This window comes from Triticum aestivum, chromosome 2B (genome assembly GCF_018294505.1).
Source record: "Triticum aestivum cultivar Chinese Spring chromosome 2B, IWGSC CS RefSeq v2.1, whole genome shotgun sequence".
NCBI classification, from domain to species: domain Eukaryota; kingdom Viridiplantae; phylum Streptophyta; class Magnoliopsida; order Poales; family Poaceae; genus Triticum; species Triticum aestivum.
Window position 1 is genome coordinate 729,973,609 of NC_057798.1, and position 15,873 is coordinate 729,989,481.

Genomic DNA, 15,873 nt, shown 5'->3' on the forward strand with positions numbered 1-15,873 from the left:
TTCATAAATAGGCGTGACGACCACTTAGGTCCCGCCACCCCGGAGATGGTCTCCGGATAGCCAAAAATGTCATACCAACTTTTGCTCTTACACCTCTAGGCAGTAGCTATTCAGCACCGCCAGGATACACTGCGACTCGACGCATTATGACCCAAGACCCGCATGATTAAGTCACAATTGCGGTCAAGACCGAGCTTTGCCTCGGCGCCGAAGAATATTCGGCTACTTTATTCACTGAAGCAGCGAGTCACGGTTTTTTCCAATCGAACTTAGATTCGACAGCCGAACTCCCGGACACCGACAAGGGAGTCCGAACTACTTCATGATACCCCAACCTAATCATAGCTCATACAGATCCTTCAGCACAAGCCGAACGGATCACATCCACGGCTTAGCCACTGCTCACACACGCCTCTTAAGCATTATTTGCAAGTTCGCCCTTGCACAAAACTGGATCGGCGACTTGGAAGCAGCTCGGAGCACACAGGGGGGATCTCCACCTCACCTGAATACAATCCGGATATTTCTCCGGACTCGGGCACAGCCAACCACCGCCCGGCCCCAACAGGTTCTGCCGTCATGCCTCTCTTTTATAACATGCACCGTACTCATACGCATAGATGTGTTACTTAAATACAACATGTAGAGTCATTTGACGCTTATCTGCTATTTCTCAACGACATTTTGTCATAAGGACATCTGAACATCGTGTTATGCCTTTGAACGTCAGGGGCTTCCTTGCACCCGTACTACGGCGACTAAAGTCCGAACACCTTCTCGGTCGTTCGGCACCCCGAACTTATAGCATTATATGCATCAGCTCCGAATCATGTCTTGGATCATTGGTTGGGTTTGCCCGGCTCCCATGTTTTGGTACCTTACGTTCCGCAATATCGGCTAAGGTAGCGCTGGGAGAACTACTGCGATTGTGTCCCGGTTCTGCCGGCCGAACACCTCAGTAGAGAAAGCCGAAAACCGACTGTCATGATGACGCGAGAGCTGGTCAGCTGTTCAAGAGCTTTTAAAATCTTGAAGGATTTATTCCGCATAATGCCATAATAAAATGCAACGTGCGAAGAATCGATCCACTGATCAGGCGCTATTAGAGCCCCCCGTGCGGTCTTCCGAACACCAGGGGCTGCGCCTACCATACTTGAATTCCTATGGCTAAGTGAGACTAATAAAGCCCTATAGTCCGATTGCCAGGTTCGCTGTGCTGAACACCTCCTTCATGGATCCAAGAATGGGATAAAGAGTGTTCAGGTGTATCCCGAACACCCCTGTAGTTCCTACATGGAGGCAGAAGCCGACGACTGGCCAACTCTCAAGACTAACATATTAAACAGCCGCACAGGAATAAAATTTACACATAACATGCACCTACATATAACTGACTCTGCTTTGACTTACAAAGGATAGCACAACTGCTTTCAGGGAAAAATAATGTCTTTTATACATTCCTCGGCCACGAGGCTGGCGCCTTTCAGGACACCATCATAATATAGTTCGGGCTTGCAGTGCTCCTTCCCCTCCGGCGGCCACTCGGTCATCAGCTTCTCAGCATCAAGCTTCCCCAGTGCACTTTCATACAGGCAAAGGCCATTCGTGCCTCTTCTGTGCAAACCGACCTCTTAATGACGTCCAGCCGAGGGCAAGCCCTCACAATCCGCTTCACGAGCCCAAAGAAACTGCTCGGTATGGGCTCGGCGGGCCACAACCGGATAACCAAATCCTTCATGGCTAGTTCGGCCGCCTGATGCAGTTCGATCAGCTATTTGAGCTAGTCGACAAATGGCACCGGATAATTCGGCACAAAATACTGCGATCAGAAGAGCTTCTCTGCAGTTTCCTTCTTCTCAGCTCGGCATAATTGGGCAGCATCAGATATGCTGCGTGGCAAATCCGCAAATGCCCCTGAAAAAAATAGGATTCCATGGGTCACCATGAATCTTCCCTGCAAAACCGTAAGGCGGTTTGAACAAAAAAAACAAAAACCCTTACCAGCCGCAATCTTCCGCGCCTCCTGAATATCCTTCAGCGCAGGCTGGGCTTCCTCCCGAGCCTCATTAGTGGTCCGGAAAGCTTGGGCGAGTTCGGATTCTTTCAATGATAGGCTCTGCTCCAAGCTCTCGCTTCTCCCTACGGCCTCCTGAAGCTCTCGTTCAGCTTCCATGACCCTCGCCTCGTGTTTCTCACAGAGAGCCTGCTCCGTGGCCGCTTTCTTTTCGGCCAAGGCAACAACCTTCTTGAGTGCCTCAATTTCGGCATTCGCCCCTGGAGCGCGTGATATATATACTTTAAGATAGTCACAAGTACTTACTTGTGCTAAAACTTACTAAAAGTTTCAGAACATACCTTGTTTATGCTCCAGCTGCTTCTTCACTCGGCCGAGTTCCTCCTCGGCCTGCACCAGACTCTACTTGAGTCCGGACACTTTCGCAGTATGAGAGGAGGCAGTCGCTACAGACATCTGATTCACAAAAAAATATATATGTCATTAGCTAAGTCTCCTGTGGATGGGAAGTTGATCCCCTGTCTAGTTCCTGTCCTCTCTGAACAGTGTATCAGGGGCTACTATCTATACTATGACAGTCTTCTACACATACCTCCAAGCCTTTTATAAGGCTGACGCAGGATTCATTTAGTCCGCTCTCGGTGGCCTGAATCTTTTCTATCACCACGCCCATAAGGGCGCGGTGTTCATCAACGATGGACGCACTCTCCAGTGCTGTCGGTAGGCCACTTGACGCCTTTGGTTGGACGGAGGCCGCAGGCAGAGTAGGATCGCCCCCTCTAGTCAAGAGGGGCTGCCTGCCTGATCTTGGAGTCTTAAGGGTCTCCGGACAATGTCCGGCTGGGGGCCGAATCCACGATCGCCCCCGCCGTCGATATTCATGGGAACCGCCGCTCCCGCGCGTCCGGCCCCCGAGGTACGCCCCCTGTCTCAGGTCCTTTTTTGACGACACCTCGGTGTCATAGCCAGACTTTGGGGAAGGGTCCTTGGGAGGTGTCTCACTCTCCAAGGCATCGGAACTCAATGAGTCCTCTGATGGGGCCTGTTGGGCCGGAGACCTCGCCAGACTGTAAAAAGTACGATGCAAATGAAAATACTACATTCTAGTAAATTCTGGATGCATGAATATGTTCGGATTTCGTGCACTTACGATTTTACCAGGGGCTAGGCCCTGGGATCCCACTCCGGGCTGCTGTCGGTAGCCGTGGTGGACGCCTCGGGGATGGATGTTCTTCCCCTCTTAGGCGAATCTGCCTCTAAGGATGAGGAGGCTGTCCTTTTCTTCCTCCCACTCTTAGGGGACTCGGGCTCTCCTTCCTCCTCTTCCTCCTCCTCATCCTCTTCCTCCTTCTCGTTCTCTCTGGAGAAGGGAGGGTCACTGGAGTCTTCGGACTTCGTGTCCGAAGCACCCCGACGACGGAGACTGCTCCTGGTCTCCTTGGCCTTTTTGTTGGCCTCTTTCTTCGGCGCCTTGTAAGGCGCTGGGACCAGCATCTTCGTCAGAAGAGGTCCCGCCGGTTCTTCCGGCAGCGGGGCCGGACAATGAATCCGCTCCGCCACCTTCGTCCATTCCTAAGGCAACCGTGGAAAGACACGTTAAAAAACATCTCCTTCGGGAAATATCAATGAAACATGTGAATAGACAAGATATGATGACGACTTACCGGACTGGAGGGTTGGGACAATTGGTACTCGCGGTCTGCGGCAGAGTCCGGCCATGGTTTGCCGGACTTAAAGAGCACCTTCCAGATGTCCTTGTGCGAGGAGCCGAAAAGCTCCCGCAGGGTCTGGTGCTCGGTCGCGTCATACTCCCACAAATCACAGTCTCTGTGCTAGCAAGGAAGGATCAGGCGGACCAACATCAGGACCACGTCAACAAGCCTGATGGCATTGTCCTCCATACCTTTGACACGCGCCTGGATCACTGACAGTTCGTCGGACGACGACCAGTTCACGCCCTTCTTGGGCTAGGACGTGAGCTACAAAGGGGCTCCAGATCGAAACTTAGGAGCAGCGGCCCACTTTTTACCGCGTGGCTTAGTGACATAGAACCACTGTTGCTGCCACTCCTTGACGGGATCATTGAAAGTACCCGTCGGCCATGTGACCTTGGGCATCCTGCTCACCATGGCGCATCCGCACTTGGCATGTTCGCCATTCACCACTTTGGGCTTCACGTTGAAGATCTTGAGCCATAGCCCGAAGTGCAGCGAGATACAGAGAAAGGCCTCACACACGACAATAAATGTCGAGATGTTGAGGAAAGAATTGGGGGATAGATCGTGAAAATCAATCCCGTAGTAATACATGATGCCGCGAATAAAAGGGTGGAGGGGGAACCCGAGCCCATGGATGAAATGGGGGATGAAAACGACTCTCTTATGGGGCTCCGGAGTAGGGACAATCTGTCCCGCCGTTGGAAGACGGTGGCCGATTTTCTTGGCCAGATATCCGACCGCCCGCAGCTTTTTAATATCCTTCTCCTGGACGGAGGAGGTCATCCACTTGCCTCCTGCTCCGGATCCGGACATTTTCGGAGGACCTTTTTTGGTGGGGAGGATGAATGCTTGGGTGCTAGGGCTTGTGCGAAAGGAAAGGGGTGAACAGAAGTAGAAGAAAGCATGGGTACAAAGGATGAGGCTTTCCCCCTTTATCAAGGCGATAAAACTTTACGCCTCCCCGCTTGCCTAACGGATCTTGCTCGTTCCCACTTATCATAATTGATGGTATGGTTGGGTTACCCACACCCGTATTGAAGAGGATCCTGCATTAAGGGGACATGATCTCTGCTTTCACAAGACGTGCCAAAGAAACCGCCTCACGATATGTGCGGAGGCAGGTCGTAAAAAATGGTTCGAATAAAAACCGGACTGTGGCGTGATGTCACTTTTCGAAGAGTCGTCAGCAGATTAGATTTGTGGGATACTATTCTCTCTATGGTGGCATATGGAATTTTATCTTGCAGAGCCGGACACGGTCCTTGTGTTCGGAATTAATTTTGAAGTATTCGGAGGTGGAACCCGCCTCGCAATGCCGAAGACAACCTACGCGCCGGACTCATCGTCATTGAAGCCTGGTTCAGGGGCTATCGAGGGAGTCCTGGATAAGGGCGTATCCGGACAGCCGGACTATATACTTTGGCCGGACTGTTGGACTGTGAAGATACAAGATAGAAGACTTTGTCCCGTGTCCTGATGGGACTCTCCTTGGAGTGGAAGGCAAGCTTGGTGATTCGGATGTAGATGTCCTCCTTTGTAAACCGACTCTGTGTAACCCTAGCCCCCTCCGGTGTCTATATAAATCGGAGGGTTTAGTCCGTAGGACACAACAACAATCATACAATAGGCTAGCTTCTAGGGTTTTGCCTCTCTGATCTCGTGGTAGATCAACTCTTGTAATACTCATATCATCAAGATCAATCAAGCAGGAAGTAGGGTATTACCTCCATCGAGAGGGCCCGAACCTGGGTAAACATTGTGTCCACAGCCTCCTGTTACCATTAGCCTTAGACGCACAGTTCGGGACCCCCTATCCGAGATCCGCCGGTTTTGACACCGACACCCCTTACGGGTAAAACTTACGAAGATGCTCAATGTTCCAGGAATTGCTCACCGGAATGCCATCTTCGGTCTCAAGGCGGACAACGCCAGGCCTAGTGACTCGTTTCACCCGGTAAGGGCCTTCCCACTTTGGCGTCAACTTGTTGGAATTCTTGGTGGACTGAACACGCCGAAGAACAAGGTCGCCTTCCTTGAGACTTCTGGCATTAACTTTGCGGCTATGGTAGCGGCGCAAAGCTTGCTGGTATCGAGCAGCTCGTACAGCAACCTGAAGACGGTCCTCCTCAAGGGGCAGCGCGTCGTCTTGTCGCAGCTGCTCTTGCTCAAGCTCATCATAAGCAAGCACTCGAGGTGACACGTATACGAGTTCCGTGGGGAGAACTGCCTCTGCTCCATAAACTAGAGCGAAAGGTGTCTGGCCAGTGGCTCGATTTGGCGTCGTCCTGACCGACCAAAGAACCACCGGCAGCTCCTCAATCCAGTTCTTTCCGCACTTGCGCAGCCTGTCGAAAGTCCTGGTCTTGAGCCCGCGCAGCACTTCAGCATTTGCCCTCTCCGCTTGACCGTTGCTTCTCGGATGAGCAACAGAAGCAAAGCAGACCTTGGCGCCAAGATCTTGGACGTACTGCATGAAGCTGCGGCTCGTGAATTGCGTGCCGTTGTCGGTGATGATCCAGTTAGGGATCCCGAAGCGGCAAACAATCGACCTGAAGAACTTGACCGCTGACTGTGCTGTCACCTTCCTCACTGCTTCCACTTCCGGCCACTTTGTGAACTTGTCGATTGCAACGCACAAGTACTCAATACCCCCGACAGCTCGGGGAAAGGGGCCGAGGATGTCGAGCCCCCAGACCGAAAATGGCCAGGATAAAGGGATCGTCCAGAGAGCTTGAGCTGGCTGGTGTATCTGCTTGGAATGGAACTGGCACGCTTCACACTTGGTTACTTGTGCAGTTGCATCCTGGAGGGCTGTCGGCCAAAAGAAACCTTGCCGGAACGCTTTGCCGGCAAGTGCTCTTGCGCCAATGTGGTGACCACATATGCCTCCATGTATCTCTGCCAACAGCTTTTGTCCGTCTTCCCGGTGAATACACTTCAATTTCACGTCGTTGAGTCTTCTTCTGTACAGTGTGTTGTCGACAAACTGGTACATACTTGACTGCCGGGCTACTCTTTCCGCTTCTTCTTGCACTTCGGGAAGTTCTCCTGTCTGAAGGAAACGGACAATCTGCTGTGCCCATGCTGGAGCTTGCGGCTCGACAACAAGGACTAAAGGCACATCTGCTGCTGTGGGAACATCCGCTTCTACGGCGAGAACTTGCGGCTCAGCCGGAGCTTGATGTTCCCCGGCAAGCTTGCCGGAGCAAAACTTGTCGGGAGCGTCTGCTTCAGCGGAACAAACTGTAAGGCTTGCCGGAGCAGACTGCTCCTCAGCACCCTTGGTGTTGATCTTGGGGACCTTCTTGGCGGCTGCTTCGGGGAGCTCTGCCGGAAAATAGTCACCAGAAATCAACTTCCTCTTCTTGCTCTGTCTAGTTGACGGTGTTACAGACGGTTGAGTCAGCTTGAGCACAAAGATCCCTGGTTCCACAGGTAACTTAAGTGCGGCGCACTTTGACAGGCCATCGGCAATGTCGTTCTGAGCCTTTGGAACATGTTCCATCTGTAGGCCGTCAAAGTGATCTTCTAGCTTTCTCACTTCATCAACGTAAGCTTCCATCAACGGACTCTGATAATTCTTGTTCACTTGGCGGACGACAAGCTGTGAGTCACCCCTGACAATGAGCTTCTTGATCCCAAGGTCTGCTGCGATCCTGAGACCGGCAAGCAAACCTTCATACTCTGCGGTATTGTTCGTTGCTTGCTCCTTGGGAAAGTGCATCTGGACTACGTACTTGAGGTGCTCTCCGGTGGGTGCGACAAGTAGCACGCCCGCACCGGCGCCTTGCAGTGAAAAGGCACCATCAAAGTATATCAGCCACTCTTTGTTTGCCTCCTTGACGGGGATGCTCGTTTCTGGAATTTCTTCATCTTGTGTTGGCGTCCATTCTGCTATGAACTCCGCCAACGCTCTGCTTTGGATAGTTGAAGTGCTCTCAAACTTGAGGCCAAAGCTTGACAGTTCCAGTGCCCACTCGACAATCCTGCATGTTGCTTCTGGATTTTGCAGTATCCTCTTCAGTGGAAAACGAGTGACGACCGTGATCTCATGTGCTTGAAAGTAATGGCGCAGCTTTCTCAAGGCCATGAGAAGGCCGAAAAGCAATTTCTGCACGCCAGAGTACCTTGACCTAGCCCCCTGCAGAAGGGAGCTGACAAAGTAAACTGGGCGTTGCACCATTCTTTTCTGCATCTTCTCATGCGTCTGCGCAGATCCATCTTTGTCGGGACCAGAGCTTGCCGGTGAAGTCCTCTGCTTGTCGCTGGATGCATCTGCCGTGGTTGCTGGCTCATCATCCGCCTCCCTCTCCGCCACTAACGCAGCACTAACCACTTGATTGGTTGCCGCTATATATAGCAGCAACTTCTCTTGTGGCTTAGGTGCGACAAGTGTTGGAGTGGAGGACATGTATCTCTTCAAGTCCTGCAGCGCAGCCTCCGCTTCCGGAGTCCATTTCATTGGACCTGCCTTTTTCAATATTTTGAAAAATGGCAGGGCGCGCTCAGCAGACCTAGAGATAAACCTGCTGAGAGCAGCTACGCAACCGGCAAGTCTTCGTACATCCTTGACGCGCTTTGGTGCTTCAATCTGCTCAATGGCCTTGATCTTGTCGGGATTGGCTTCAATTCCCCGCTGAGACATGAAGAACCCGAGAAGCTTGCCAGAGGGGACTCCAAACACACACTTCTCGGGGTTAAGCTTGAGGTTGATCTTGCGCGGATTTGCAAAGGTTTCGTCTAAATCTTGAATCAGAGTCGCCTTGTCCTTGCTCTTGACCACTATGTCATCCATGTAGGCTTCCACATTTCTGTGCATTTGCGGCTCAAAAGCGTAATTGACTACCCTTGCAAATGTTGAACCAGCATTCTTTAAACCGAAAGGCATCCGTACGAAACAGTATGTGCCACATGGGGTGATGAATGCGGTTTTCTCCTCATCCTCTTCTGCCATGAAGATCTGATGGTATCCTGAGTATGCATCAAGAAATGAAAGCAAGTCACATCCGGCTGTGGAGTCAACAATCTGGTCGATGCGCGGCAAGGGAAACGGGTCTTTGGGACAAGCTTTATTGACATCGTTAAAGTCGATACAAAGCCTCCATTTCCCGTTTGCCTTGCGCACGACTATAGGGTTGGCCAACCACGTAGGATGGAGCACTCCTCTGACAAGGCCTGCTGCTTCCAATTTCTTGATTTCTTCTGCGATGAATTCTTGGCGCTCCACTGCTTGCTTCCTGACTTTCTGCTTGACGAGCCGCGCATGAGGACAGACGGCAAGATGGTGCTCGATTACTTTCCTAGGAACACCGGGGATGTTAGACGGTTGCCATGCAAATACGTCGACATTCGCCCGCAGGAAAGCAACGAGCGCGCTTTCCTATTTAGGGTCAAGAGTGGCACTGATGGTGAAGGTACCAACAGTGCCATCCTCCTTGGCGGACACCTTCTTGGTCTCTGGTGGAGCTGCCATTGTCTTCTTACACTTGCCGGTGGAGCTCGATGGTGCGTCCTTGACGGTAGCGCAGCACTCCGAAGAGGTGCGCTTGCCGGAGTGGGCATCAGGACTCTTGTCGGACTTGGTCTTCTTCTTCGCCCCGGGAGCTTCAACGGCAAGTGACTTGCGATCTGTTGCGGCTGCTGCTTCCCAGTAGATCTTGTCGGCGCAGATAAGAGCATCCTTCTTGTCACCAGGGACAGAGATGACACTTATCGGGCCTGGCATCTTCAGCATGTTGTATGCATAGTGAGAGGCTGCCATGAATTTGGCGAGTGCTGGACGGTCGAGTATCCCATTGTAAGGCAATGGAAAGTCAGCAACGTCAAAAGTGACCCTCTCAGTCCTGAAGTTCAACTCGCTGCCAAATGTCACCGGCAACGTGATCTTTCCCTTCGGCTTGCTCCTTCCCGGATTGATTCCTTGGAATGTGCCGGTCTCTTCGAGCTCGCTATCAGGGATCTGGAGTTTCTGGAGTACCGCGGAGGAGATCAGGTTCAAGCCGGCCCCGCCATCAACTAGCATTTTAGTGACCTTGAGGTTGCGGATAGTTGGTGAAACCAGCATCGGCAAGCACCCGACCCCAGTTATGCGGTCAGCGTGGTCCTCAATATCAAAGACGATAGGCGTGCTGGACCATTTTAGAGGCTTGCGTGACTCGACGGGTGGTTCTGCCGCATTGACTTCCCGCATCCACTGCTTGAGTTGGCGGTGGGAAGTATGCAGAGAAGCACCACCGTCAACGCACATGACCTCTGTGGCTTTCTGGAACTCCTTCTCATCGGTCTCGTCATCATCCATATCTTCATCGTCGTTGTCATCTTCATCCTTGTCGCGGCCGCGGGGAGGTCTATCTCCTTGCCGCTGCTTGGCCTTGCCGCGGCGTCCTCCTCGGCCGGGGCGTTTCTTGCCGGCTCCTCCAGCGCCTTCCTGGGCCTTCTCCTTGTCGCGTTGCTCGTATTCAGCCTTTTGCTGCTCGACAAGCTGCTCGACCTTCTTGCAGCTTTGGAGGTCATGGCCCTTGGTGCGGTGGATCTGCAGTATTGCTTGTTGGTGCCGTCCTGCTTGTCGGCGACCGCCACAGCCTGGTAGTTGTTGCCGCCGGAGCTACCAGCTTTGGCTTTCTTGACGCCACCTCCGTTGCCGGACTGCTCAACGACTAGCACATCTTTGCCTTTCTTTTTCCTGTTGTTCCGCCGCCGGTTTTTCTTTGTCGGGGCGGTCCCCTCACTATCTGATCCTGCTGCTTCTGTATTCTCTCCGGGGAGTTTCCTCCCCTCCTCAGCATGTGCACACTTGTTGCCCAGGGCATATAGCTCACTGACGTCTTTGATCTTGCACATCGCCATCTCCTCCTGCATCCTGCGGTTTCGCATGTTTTGATGGAACGCGCTGATTACCGCGGCAGGGTGGACATCTGGGATGTTGTGCTGTACACGGCTGAATCTCTGAATGTACTTGTGCAGGGGCTCTCCTTCCTTCTGGGCGAGCAGATGAAGGTCGCTTTCTTGGCCAGGAGGCTTGTGGCCGCCCGTAAAAGCGCCGACAAACTGATGGCATAGGTCTGCCCAGGAGGATATGGAGTTGTTCGGCAAGTGCATGAGCCAGGATCTGACATTGGGCTTGAGTACCAGCGGGAAGTAGTTGGCAAGGATCTTGTCGTCCCGCCCCCCAGCAGCTTGCACCGCGATGGTGTAGATGCTGAGGAACTCCGACGGATGCGACTTGCCATCGTACTTCTATGGCACGTCTTTCTTGAAATTCTTCGTGCTGGGCCACTGGACTTGCCGCAGCTCACGAGTGAACGCAGGGCAACCTACCGTGTAAGGCAAGTCGCCTGGTTCCCCTGGCGCATGCATGTCGACAGAGGGCCCAGCGCGCTGGTCTGATTGACGCCGCGCTTCTCTTCGGCGCTCGATGCGAGTTCCAGCGTCTTCTTGCTGTCGTTCGTGAAGAACTTGGCGCTGATCGCGGCGAGCTCGTGGATCTGATGATGCGGTGGAGTCGCTGTCGAGGTGGATCCGGCGAGTCGGCGATCTTCTCCTTCGGGGTGGAGAGTGCATGGTGGTTGCACCCCCACCGGTTTCGTCGCCATCGGCTCGCGCCTGGCGGTCCTGCCGCGGCAGCGATGTACTCGGCTACCGCGGAGTGTCGCCGTTGGCGAAGCCAATGAGACTCTGAATGGTGGCCCTCCATTCATCGATCTTGTCTGCTGTTGGAGGGTAATCCAGGAGCAGTTGAGCTCGCGCCAAAGCTTCTGCTGGAGTGGTGGGCGGTAGTGGCGAACGGTGTGAGGAGCGGGATATGCTCGGACTTCTAACTATGTTAGAAGGAGCAGTATCCCGTCCAGGCGACCGTGCCTCGCTCGTGCCAGCATGTTGGCGTGCATGCTGGTCTCGAGCACCCCGAGATCCACCAGCTCGATCTTGGTCCAACAAACGTATGGCACTGCGAATACCATGACGCTGTCGGTCCTACGCCTCCTGAGACGGGCGCGGTGCATGTACGGACGCCGAGGTCTGCGCAGCCTTGCCCTTGGACCTGGCATCACCGTGAGCTCCCTCGTCGATGTCCGTTCTTCCGCCAGCGTCTACCCCACCACCCGTTTGCTCCGGTGGTGGTGGGATTGACGAGGACGAAATAGCTGCCGCCGTAGTCTTCTTCTTCGGTGGCATGTCGATGAAGAAGATGAAGATCTAGCTTGTGTGAACGCCGGATCAGGTTCACACAACCTTGACGCCCCCCTACCTGGCGCGCCAAAGATGTCGGGGAAACTGATCCACGAACACCTATGGGGCCGGCGGACCGGGCCCCTTTCGGTTCGGCGAGGGGCGGACGTCGCACGAAGAGCAGATCGAGGCGAAGCACACGAGCGGTTTACCCAGCTTCGGAGCTCTCCGGAGAGATAATACTCCTATTGCTGCATGTCTGAGTGTATTGAGTTCTTGCTCGGGAGCGCTGAGTGCTACAGTACACACCAGCTGCTAACGAGACCGAGCGTGAGTGCTTTTCTGGCTTCGAACCTTCCGAACCCCTCTCTACGTTGCGCATGGGCCTCCTTTTATATGCTAAAGGGGTCACCGACAGGTGGCAACGTAGACAAGGGTAAAAATGGAAAAGGAATAGCGGTTGGTACAGCTACCTGTACAGTGTACCATACCTAACCCTGACGGCAGGGGAAAAGGCACTAAATGCCCATCTACATCGCCCAAACAGTGCAAAAAGGGACCGTCAGGGACGCCACCGCTCACCACGATGGCAATCTTGTAAGCGCCGCTTGCCACCGCGCACTGCTGGCTGCACAGCCTCTTGCCACGCGCGCCTGGAAATGTCCCAGGGCGACACGTTGGTGAATGTGCTGGAGCGCAGGTGCAGGGTGGTAGCTTGTCGCGGCAAGCGCCTTGCCGCGATCATTGTCTTGTCGCGTCCGGAAGCTTGTCGCTCACCGGGCCTCGCCGGGACGCGTGGCGCGTCGCGGCAAGTTCCTTGAGATGCCTTTGTTGGCCTTCCCGGCAAGCTCCTCTTGCCGGGGCCTTGTTTCCTTGGCTTGAATACTTTGTTCTTGAATGGCTCCAAAGAAACCATGGAGGACCTTGGCGGCCACCCGGCAAGCCTTGCCGCGGGGTGCTGCAACTGCCCGTGCACAAGTTCGGGATACTAGGGTACCCCTACTCTAGTACACCGACAGTTGCTTTTATGGGTCCTTATGAGATTGAATCTATGTTTAAAGAGTTTGAAGATTTTGATGAATTAGTTTACACACCTGAAAATTTTGCTATACTTAGATATTCCTATGAAAATTATGAATATAACTCCAATATTGATGTGTTTATTGATAAGCCTATGGAAGAAGTCTATGGAAGAAGAAATTGATGAAAGAAGAAATTGATGATATTGTGACCTCATTGGATAAAAAAGATGATGACGAGAGAGAAGAACAAAAGTAGGAAGAACAAAAGGATGATAGTAACTCTTCAAATCATACATTGTTTAATTTCCCTTCGTGCTTACCGAAGGATGACTGCTATGATGATTGTTATGATCTCGTTGATTCTCTTGAAATATCCCTTTTTGATGATGCTTGCTATGCTTGTGGCCAAGATGCCAATAAGAATGATGCTTATGGAGATGAACTTTCTATAGTCCCTTATGTTAAACATGAAATTGTTGCTATTGCACCCATACATGATAGTCCTGTTATCTTTTTGAATTCTCCAAACTACACTATACCAGAGAAGTTTGTGCTTATTAAGGATTATGTTGATGGGTTGCATTTTACCATTGCACATGATGATTTTGATAGATATAATATGCATGTGCTTGCTTTTCCTACTTGCAATTATTATGAGAAAGGAACTATATCTCCACCTCTCTATGTTTCCAATATGATAGAATTGCAAGAAACTGCTTATACTATGCATTGGCCTTTACTTGGTGTTCATGAATTGTTCTTTTATGACTTCGTGGTTGCATGATATATGTTACTTTGTGCTCACTACTAAATTATAGATCATTGTTAATTAAAATTGGCTTTGATATACCTTTGGATCCGGGTGGATCCATTACTTGAGCACTATATGCCTAGCTTAATGGCTTTAAAAAAATTGCTGCCAAGGAGACAACCTGGAAGTTTTAGAGAGTCATTTATTTCTGTTGAGTGCTTTCATATAGTCTAAAAACAAAATAAAATAAAATAAAGAGGGGAAACCAAAACTTTTCAAAAAGGAAAGTGAAAGTGAGAGAGACAAGCATTGTTGATGTGGGAGCTAGCCTTGAACTTTGTTCATGCTCATGGAGACTTTGTGAATCTTAATTACAGAAACTTTTCATAAAAAATAATTATCCCCTTGTAAAATTCCATTGTATTATAAAAATAATGTGCAAAGGTTTGCCTTTAGGATGTTTACAATGTTTGTTGGTTTGTGTGGTGCAGGATAGAAACTTTGGCTGTAGTGTGTGATTTTATGTTTTTTACTGGAACGTCAAATGGTTCTGATTCTTTTTGCACTGTCTTTCTATAGAAATAGTTTATTTTCATAGTTTTGGTAGAATTTTTGGGGTACCAGAAGTATGGTGAATGTTCACATTTCTACAGACTATTCTGTTTTTGACATATTCTGTTTTTGATGCATAGTTTGCTTGTTTTGATGAAACTATTAATTTCTATCAGTGGATTAAGCCATGGAAAAGCTATATTACAGTAGACACAATGCAAAAACAAAATATGAATTGGTTTGCAATAGTACTTAGAGTAGTGATTTGCTTTATTATACTAATGGATCTTACCGAGTTTTCTGTTGAAGTTTTGTGTGGATGAAGTGTTTGATCGAGAAGGTCTCGATATGAGGAAAAGGATGAGAGGCAAGGGCTCAAGCTTGGGTCTGCCCAAGGCACCCCAAGTAAATATTCAAGGAGACTCAAGCGTTTAAGCTTGGGGATGCCCCGGAAGGCATCCCCTCTTTCTTCAACAAGTATCAGTATGTTTTCGGATTCGTTTCGTTTACGCGATATGTGCAAGTCTTGGAGCGTCTTTGGCATTTAGTTTTAACTTTTCTTTTATGCACCATGCTGGTATGAGATAGTCCTTGGTTGATTTATAGAATGCTCTTTGCACTTCACTTATATATTTTGAGTATGGCTTTATAGAATGCTTCATGTGCTTCACTTATATCATTTGAAGTTTGGATTGCCTGTTTCTCCTCACATAGAAAACCGCCATTTGTAGAATGCTCTTTTGCTTCACTTATAATTGTTAGAGCATGGGCATATCTTTTGTAGAAAGAATTAAACTCTCTTGCTTCACGTATATCTATTTAGAGAGATGACAGGAATTGGTCATTCACATGGTTAGTCATAAAATCCTACATAAACTTGTAGATCACTGAATATGATATGTTTGATTCCTTGCAATAGTTTTGCGATATAGAGATTATAATATGTGGGAGGTACTAGTAGATGGTTGTGTTTAGTAAGGATATTGGTGCTAAGGTTTGTGATTCCTGAAGCATGCACGTATGGTCTACTAGCGATGTAACCAAATTGGCGCGCATTGTATTTTGATTGTTTATCTTTGCGTGAAGGTCGGGGGTGCGCGATGGTTAACTCCTACCAACCTCCGCCCTAGGAGCATGCGCGTAGTACTTTGTTTCAATGGCTAATAAATTTTCGCAATAAGTATGTGAGTTCTTTATGACTAATGTTGAGTCCATGGATTTATGCACTCTCACCCTTCCATCATTGCTAGCCTCTTTAGTACCATGCATTGCCCTTTCTCACCTCGAGAGTTGCTGCAAACTTCACCGGTGCATCCAAACCCCGTGATATGATACGCTCTATCACACATAAGCCTCCTTATATCTTCCTCAAAACAGCCACCATACCTACCTATTATGGCATTTCCATAGCCATTCCAAGATATATTGCCATGCAACTTCCATCATCATCATATACATGACTTGAGCATTCATTGTCATATTGCTTTGCATGATCGTAAGATAGCTAGCATGATGTTTTCATGGCTTGTCCGTTTTTTTGATGTCATTGCTATGCTAGATCATTGCACATCCCGGTACACCGCCGGAAGCATTCATATAGAGTCATATCTTTGTTCTAGTATCGAGTTGTAATATTGGGTTGTAAGTAAA